This window comes from Orycteropus afer, unplaced genomic scaffold (genome assembly GCF_000298275.1).
Source record: "Orycteropus afer afer isolate SDZICR_OR568_19922 unplaced genomic scaffold, OryAfe1.0 scaffold00051, whole genome shotgun sequence".
NCBI lineage: Eukaryota > Metazoa > Chordata > Mammalia > Tubulidentata > Orycteropodidae > Orycteropus > Orycteropus afer.
In genome coordinates, this window is record NW_006921638.1 from 1,026,894 (window position 1) to 1,035,431 (window position 8,538).

Below are 8,538 nucleotides of genomic sequence, written 5' to 3' on the forward strand. Positions count from 1 at the left end.
ACTCTGTAAATCTTCACCCAAATCAAAATAAAATTAAAAAACAAAACAAAACAATTCACCATCATTTGTAATATTCTTCTGTAAGGACATGTCATTCACAGCATGAGGATCTATTTGTTTATTGGATTTAGAAATATATTACTTTCTGACCTTTCTTCTCAGTTGTAGCATATCCCTATTGCTGGGCTAAAGGTGTAGAGGGAACAGTGGTTTGGAGACTACTAGTTTCCTCCACTTAAGTCTCTGGGATTCACTGGCATAGTGCAAAGTGCATAGTGATCTAATCTTTTGTGTATATTTGTGTATTTATGAGTTCAATGCTCCAAACTACTGTAGTATCGGCATTTATTTTGAAAAGGCAGTAGATCATAACCATACCATTTTTATTTATTAAGAGACCCATGTAGATAATTTTTCTGTAAAACATGCTTTTGAAAATAATTGGATCATTGATTCCATTCCCCCACTCATCTGTCAGTTTGTCGTACTGTGGTGGCCTGCATGTTGCTGTGATGCTGGAAGCTGTGCCCTGGTATTGCACATCAGCAAGGTCAGCCTTGGTGGACAGGTTTCCGCGGAGCTTCCAGACTCAGACAGACTAGGAAGAAGGACACAACCAGGTGCACTTCTGAGAGAATTGGCCCCTGAAAACCTCATGAGTAGCAAGGATACATTATCTTTTATAGTTCTGGAAGATAAGATTGGGTGGCACTCAAAATACGTGGATTGAAACAGTGACTGAGACAATGGCTCCAAGCATGGCAACAATTGTGAGGATGGTGCAGGACTGGACAGCGTTTTGTTCTGTAGTATATCGGGTCACTATGAGTTATAACTAACCCAGTGGCATGTAACAACAGCAACATATATTCCATTATTATTATTATTTTTAACTTAGGGAATTATTTAAACAAAATTGTCACAAATTATAATTGGTTTATTTATGATGCTAATTTTTAGGCAGGCATCTGTTGCTTTACTTGGAACACTACTTTTTTAATCCTTTTTACTTTCTTCCTTCTCTTCATTTCCTTGCTTACACATAAGGGAGATATATTAAAAATTTCTGTGCTTTGCTTTTTACATTGAAAATATTAAAAGGCAAAATGAATTTTAATAGAAGAAAAGTTACAAAATTTAATTATTATTTTTTTTCCTTACAGTGAACCTTGCACTTGCACTAGCAGCAAACGATTCGGTAGGTGTTTATTAAGACAATGTAAAGAGTGTACTGATGTTTTTCATTTAGTCTGTCAGTAGCTTTATAATATAACTCTAGTGAATTGCATGTCTCAAATACTGCCATTAATACTGCTTATATTTATTAATGATGAGGCATTTAAATGTTGATCATATATTATTTGCTAGATATGTCACAAAAGGCTTTGGTTTTCTTGTATAGAGGTAATGTGCTAAACCAGTTTTTTCCCATTATGGTCTATGAACGGATTATTCTGGATTCAGTTGTTACGTGCAAGCTCAGGTTTTTTTATCCAACACAAAACATATTCTAAAAATAGTGTATGTTTGTTGAAATAAAATTTGAACACAATATGTGTGTAACATAAACTGAACATTCATCTACTCCCCTTTTTCTTCCAAAGAACTAATCATAAGCTACAGTTTTATGTTTATCCTACTAGTTCTCAACTGTCTGCATATAAAATGTAAAACAAGATACACACATGTATATATGTTTGCACACATATTTCTATGATGTATATCTTTCTCTTTTTTTCTTTTTTAATATTTTATTTTCAGTGAAAGTTTACACAGTGAATTAGGCTCCTATTTGACAATTTCTATACAGTTGTTCAGTGACATTAATTACATTTTCTAGAGTGTGTCAACATTCTCTCTAATTTCGTTCTAGTTGTCCCATTACATATAGTAGATGTTTGTTGTTAAACAGGAATTAAACAAAGGAAAAAAATGTTATGCTCTTTGAAGAGCTATCTATATGGGAGCAAATAACAACAGTAACTTGAAATATTAAATAGGAACCTGAAGGGATAGTGATTTATATTGACGAGGGAGGAAGAACTCAGAAAAGGAGAGTGAGAATGATAGCACAAATCAAAGAATGTAATCAGTGTCACTATATTGTACATGTAGAAAGTGTTGAATTGGTGGAAATAATGCTGTGTATATTCTCTGTAGATTTCTCTGTGTATATTCTGTGTGGATTTTAGTTCCTATGCAGCTCTTCTGAATTTTTTAAGTTCATAAAGATTTTTTAATTTTCCAGAACTATTTTGTATTTTCCAATTGCTTTCCATTTCTATTTTTTAAAAAAGATAGTTGTATCATTCTCTTGGAGCTCTCTGAGGATACTAATTAAAATTTCAGAAATGTGTCTCTAAATGATCTCTTCTTCCTTAGAATGGTTGTTCTCCTAATGTGGCCTCTGGACCAGCAACATCAGCATCACCTGGGTACTTGTTAAACAAACAGAATCTCAAACTCTAACCCAGACGTATTGAATCAGAAGCTTTTTAAATTACTAAGTGCTGCTGTAACACAAAGGAGCACTGGTGGCATAGTGGGTAAAGCATTTGGCTGCTAACCAGAAGGTTGGTGGTTCAAACCTATGAGCTGCTCTGTGGGAGGACGATGAGGCAATCTACTTCTATAAAGATTTACAGCCTTGGAAACCCTAGAGGTTGCTATGAGTTGGAATCAACTTGATGGCAGTAGGTTTGGTTTTTTGGGCTATAACACAAATTCCACAAATAGATAACTTTATAGAACAGAATTTATTTTCTCATAGTTCTGTAGGTTAAAGGAAAGGAAAAGCAGTAAGGCTATTTCTGAGTTACTTGTTCAGAAATATTTAGGATCTCTGCTTGTTTTTTTTATTGTGATTTGGGTGAAGATTTACAGAGCAAATTCACTCTCCATACAGCAGTTCACATGTACTTTGTCTCATGATATTGACCACAGTTTACCATAATGCACCAGCTCCCCTCCCACCTCCTCCCCACAGTTACCTCCTCCCAGTGTCCATCCCTCCATGGGCTCCTGCCCCCTGAGCTCTCTCCCTGTGCATAAGCAGCCCTTCTTTCTCCCATGATTGTTCTCTCCAAGGAGTGTATCTACCTAAGGTAAATGTTCAGCTCATATGCCTGTCCCGTTTGGCTGGAAACCACAGGTGCGGGTTCAATTCCAGACCTGAAGGGCAGCTAGGGGCTATAGTCTCAGTGGTTCCACCAGGCTCTATCAGACCAGCAAACCTGGTCCACACCTTTTTTTCCTCCAATGATTTTGAGTTTTGTTCCACATTGTTCTCCCTCTCTATGAAGGTTCTCCTACATAGATCCCCTTTCAAGTGGATGACAGTGGTAGCCGGACACCATCTAGTTCTTCTGGTCTCATAGTCGTATAGGCTGCAGATCAGATGGTGTACCAGTCGCTAGGACTAATTGTTTCCATGAATTTTGTTTTTCTTCATTCTTCTTTGCTCTGGATGAGGAGGGACCCATTGTTGCATCTAGATGGCAGTTTGCTAGCTTTTAAGATCCCAGTCGCTACTCGCCAAGGTAGGAGGTGGAACAATGTTTTGTATAGTATGTTGTGCCAGTTGAGCTTGATGTCCCCTGCAACTATGGTCCCAAGCCCACAGGTTGAACTACTCGGTCTCTCTTGGTAGCTGGCTGTGACCAAGCAGTGACCACAATCTTGCCCCTTGTCAGTTCTACTGTACACCTGGGAATTCTGATCATTCACATAAACTTGTAGGACCATTGTCTGTCAACCCTATATATGTACTTGGATGTTGTTGTTGTTGTTGTTATTTGCCGTCGAGTCGGCCCCAACTCATAGCGACCCCTCCTTGGGTTTCCGAGGCAGTATCACTACGGAAGTAGGATTGCCCTGGACTTAGATACACTCCCCATTTCATAGACATACCTAATTGTACAGCCTGTCCACCCATCTATCCACTCATATACCCATGTTTGCCTTCCTTGACAACGTAGTACTATATGTGCAAAAGGGTTCATATTTGTTGTCTGTACCTCCCATGTACCTCTCTATGTCTTTCTCATCCTCAGTGCTGTCATACTGGTCACATAGATTTGGTACATTGCCCCTCCCTTCACCCAAATCAATACTTATCTCTATATATCTAACAGTGTTCCCTCCCCTCCCCTCCCACCCCTGGTAACCAACAAAGAACATTTCCTTCAATAGATAAACCTTTCCTTAACTTATACAATAATGGACTAATACAATATTTGTCCTTTTGTGATTGACTTATTTCACTCAGCATAATGTCCTCCAAGTTCATCCACGTTATGTGGTATTTTGCAGATTCTACATTATTCTTTAGCGTTGCATAGTATTCCATTGTGTGTATGTACCATAGTTTGGTTATCCATTCCTCAGTTGATGGACATCTAGGTTGTTTCCATGTTTTGGCTATTGTAAATAGTGCTGCAATGAACATGGGTATGCATATATCTGTTCTTGTCATGGCTCTCACTTTTTTTTAGGGTATATACCTAGTAATAGAATAGCTGGTTCAAATGGTATTTCTAATTCCAACTTTTGAAGGAATCACCATACTGCTTTCCACTATGGTTGTACCATTTTAAAGTCCCACCAGCAGTGTAGGAGAGTCCCAATCTCTCCACAACCTTGCCAGCATTTGTTATTTTCTGTCCTGTTGAACTTTGCTACTAGTGTTGGTGCAAGATGGTATCTCGTTGTTTTGATTTGCATCTCTCTAATAGCTAATGATCATGAGCATTTCTTCATGTGTTTGTTGGCCGCTTGAATATCCTTGTCTATTCATGTCTTCTGCCCATTTTTTAATTGGATTGTTTGTCTTTTTGTTATCGAGGTGTTGGAGTGTTCTATAAATTCTAGAGATAAGGCCCTTGTCAGATAATGTTATTATCAAATATTTTTTCCCAATCTGTAGGTTCTCTTTAGGAGCTCTGGTGGCATAGTGCCTAAGGCACTTGACCTCTAACCAGAAGGCTGGCCGTTCAAACCCACCAGCCACTCCTCGGAAGGAAGGTTGGGCAATCTACTTCCGTAGTGGTACTGCCTCGGAAACCCAAGGAGGGGTCTCTATGAGTCAGGTCTGACTCTATGGCACATATCAACAACAAACAACAGGTTCTCTTTTGACTCTTTTGGAGAAGTCTTTGGAGGCACATAAAAATTTAATTTTTAAAAGGCCCCAATCATCTGGTTTCTCTTCTGCTGTTTGTGCATTTTGAGTTATGCTTGATAGTCTATTTATGCCATATATTAGGGCCCTTAAATTTGTCCCTATATTTTCCCTGAGGTAATTGTATAGTTTAGGTTTCACATTTAAGTCTTTGATCCATCTGGAGTTTGTTTTTGTGTATGATGTGAGGCACAGGTCTAGTTTCATTTTTCTGCAAATGGATCTCCAGTTTATTAAATAAACATTTTCTTTCCCATTTAATGGATTTTGGGCCTTTGTCATAGATCAGCTGAGTATAGGTTGATGGATCTATTTCTGGGTTCTCAATTCTATTCCGTTGGTCTATGGATCTGTCATTATACCAATACCAGGCAGTTTTGACTACTATGGCTGTATAGTAGGTTTTGAGATCCGGCAGTGTGAGACCTCCTACTTTGTTTTTCTTCTTCAATAGTGCTTTGCTTATCTGAGGTCTCTTTCCTTTCCATATAAAGTTAGTGATTAGTTTTTCCATATCCCTGAAGAATGTTGAGGGGATCTGGATTGGGATTGCATTGAATGTATAGATTTCTTTGGGTAGAACTGACATTTTCACAATGCTCAATCTTCCTATCCACGAGCATGGGATGTTCTTCCATTTATGTACATCTCTTATGGTTTCTTTTTTTTGGGGGGGGGTGGTTAAAGAGAAGTTTTTATTCTGTGCTCCCGGGAGAGGTTTACGGGTCTCCAACAGGGGCCTGGTTGAGGTTCATGGGTCCCTGAGAGGGGCCAAAGAAGTCGTGCTGCCTAGGTGAAAGAAAGGGTTTTTTATAGTGATTTTCTTCCTGGTTCTTAAAGGACCAGATTGATAGCAGGGTATGTGTTACAGGAACCAATAAGGTAAAAGCACCTTATTAGCATGGGGGCAGGAAGCAGAGTTGAAACACTCCATTAGCATAGTGGACAGGAAATAGTTGAAGGTCTTCAAGGTCATGTGCTGGGGTTTAGTATAGGGTATGGTCAGCCACTCCCTTGCTTGACCAGTTCTCCTAATTCTTTCTGGCTTAATCCTTTACCCGCCTGGCCTGCCATGTTCCTGCCTGACATTCCAGCCTTTTTTGGTGATTGTTCTGGCTGCTTCCTGCTGAACAGGGTCGGAGTGGGGTTAAAAGCTGGGGTCAGTGGAAATTGGGTCGGTTGGCAGGTGGGTGTATGGGTGTAGCAGTTGGGTAACAGTGACTCTGGACATTTCTTTAAGCCGGTTTTGGAGGAATCTAAAGAGGCAAGGGGCGAAAATAAAAAAGAGACTTATTAGTATAAGAGGTCCTATAAAGGGTAATAACCAGGCTGTTAGTGGTGATTGGAGCTATTCAAATGGTGAGGTTTCCGTTTGGTGTCCATTACATAGTTCCTCACTCAGCTGAGTCAATGTATTGATGTTTTTTGTTCCACCAGACCGGATTCGGATTCGTTGATAAAATAGCAGCATTCTTCTTTAAGAAAGAGGCAAGTTCCACCTTTTCCTGCTGTTAATAGGTCCAAAGCTCTTCGATTCTGTAAAGTAACTTGGGCTAAAGAGGTTAGTTGCCGCTGGAGGGAGGCCAGAGAATCTGCTGTAGTTTCAAGTGCTACCTCTAGATGGGTTTGGAAATCTTGGGCTGATACTACACTATGACCCAAGGTTCCACCTGCTATTCCTCCTGCTGCAAAAGCGGAGGCTAAACTGAGGCCCACCATGATAGGTAGAAAAGCAGCTCTTTTGGCTCTGGTTTCAGGTAATAGCCAGGAAAATTCAGATTCCCCATACAGAGTAAGTTGGGGTACTATTGTTACTGGAAAGCAGGGGCCTGGAGTGGTGGAGTTGAAACATTTGGTTAAAGTTCCATTATACCAAAAGTACGTGCCAGGTGCTGCAGAGATGTGGGACACAGTAGAGATGTTTTGTGAGCAGAAACTGTGCCTCAGGGAGGTAGATAAGGTGTTGGTGGTGAAAAAACAAACTCAGGAAGGATGTATCTGGTTAAGGGTTTCAGGTTCCCAAAGAGGCACTTGTAATGGAGGAGTGGTGCAGGAAGGATTGGGTCTGGGTATCGTTGATGGTTGAATGGAATTAATGGGTACAGCTGCAAGTAAAGGTCGTAGAAGAGAGGCACAAAAGAAACAGTGGGAAATACTGGATAAAGTGCGTGAATGGTTAAGAAAGGATAAAGTATGTTGAATAATTTGTACCCATGAAGACACTGGGACCTTCTGAGGTCTTTCTAGAATTTGTCCTTGCAGGGTTTGCTGGATAAGAGGTTTTAATCCCTGTCGGTGTGTCAGAGAGATGGGAAATTGGGGTCATGAGGGAAAATGAGAAGGATTCTTTGAATGAATAATAACAGGTGAATGGTGGGTAGTAATACTAGGAGTAGAGATGTCCCATACAATGGGATTTACTAAATCAGGAGGTAAAGGAGGGTTTGGTGTGAATGCTGGAGTAGAGATTAGTGATAATAAAAGTGTTCCTGAGGGGTCTTGTGTCCAATGTAGGGGTGACCCCTAGCTTAAAAAGAAGGTCTCTTCCTAAAAGTGGAGTGGGGCAGGTAAGCATTACTAAAAATGAGCGTGTAATAATTCTGTTGTCTATAAGGCATGTGACAGGACCTGTACCTGGGGTTGGGAGGGGTGTCCGTCAACTCCTATCACTGAGACCCGGGAGGGGTATAATTGTCCCGGGAAGGAAGGTAAGACAGAATAGGTAGCCCCCATATCAACCAAGAAGGACGTCAGCTTACCCGCTACCTTGAATGTTACCTTGGGCTCGGTGAGAGTGATTGGAGTCGACGAGTCGGGGCTCCTTCAGTCCTCAGCTGCCCGACCCAGGACAGTCAACGGCAGGTCAGGGGTTGGAGGAGTTGGGTCTGGTTTGGAGTTCTGGTTACCCATGATCCCTTAAGTCCTGGTGGAAAGATTATGTCAAAGGACCAGCGTCCCAGTCGGTTCCCCAGAATCTTGGAAATGGAGACCGTGTTTGATGATGATGGCTGGAGGTTCCTGGTCCATGAAAAGGGGGAGGAAAGGGAGAAGGGGGGTGGTGCAGCACTCTGTTCCAGCAGAGATTACTTGCACCACACTTCCCCTTCTTGGCCAACGCACCAGCTGTAAGGTCGTCGTAAGGAGACGAGGACGCACAAAAGTGGGGTTAAAGAGAAGTTTTTATTCTGCGCTCCCGGGAGAGGTTTACGGGTCCCCGAGAGGGGCCTGGGCAAGGTTCACGGGTCCCTGAGAGGGGCCAGAGAAGTCGCCTCTTATGGTTTCTTGAAGTAGTTTTTTATAGTTTTCTTTGTACAGGTCTTTTGTGTCCCTGGTAAGATTTATTCCCAAGTATTTTATTT